This window comes from Haliaeetus leucocephalus, unplaced genomic scaffold (genome assembly GCF_000737465.1).
Source record: "Haliaeetus leucocephalus isolate CR32 unplaced genomic scaffold, Haliaeetus_leucocephalus-4.0 Scaffold261, whole genome shotgun sequence".
NCBI lineage: Eukaryota > Metazoa > Chordata > Aves > Accipitriformes > Accipitridae > Haliaeetus > Haliaeetus leucocephalus.
The window spans coordinates 251,831-252,476 of NW_010972697.1; positions in this window are offsets into that span (position 1 = coordinate 251,831).

Here is a 646-nt window from a genome sequence, read left to right on the forward strand (position 1 = left end):
GGGGGGGGGGTCCCCCAACCCCTGCCTGGCCCCACCTGGGGTGAAACTGGGACACAGCAGAGATGATGCCGGGTGAGGGACCCAGGCACATGTCAGGGGGTAATCCTGGGGATGGGATCGGGATTTGGGGGGCCCCCCCTGAATATCAGGGTTAAACCCCTCCACAAATAAATAGGTAAAAAGATGTCCCAGAGGTCTGGGGGGGGGGTTGTTCTCAGTATCGGTACCCCCCCATGTGCAACCTTATATGAGCCATTGGAGAATCCACACTGTTCTCCAGTCCAGAGCCTCAGGGAATTCAGCGGGGCGAGGGGGGGCAGCAAAAAGGGTCTTGGGGGTCCGGAGAAGGACCCAGGCATCCGGGTGGGTCAGAGTCCAGGTCTGGAGGGTCCGGGTCATCAACAAACCCATGCGCAACCCTATATGAGCCACTGGAGAATCCCCACTGCACTCCAGTCCTGAGCCTCAGGGATGTTGGGGGGGCGGTCAAAGGGGTCTCCTCAGGATTCCAGTGAGGGACCCAGTGGTCCAAGTGGGTCAGGGTCCAAGTCTGGGGAGTCCAGGTCATCAGCATCCCATGCACAATCCTATAGGAGCCACTGGAGAATCCACAGCACGGTTTCCTGCCCACCGCCCGCCGCACCCC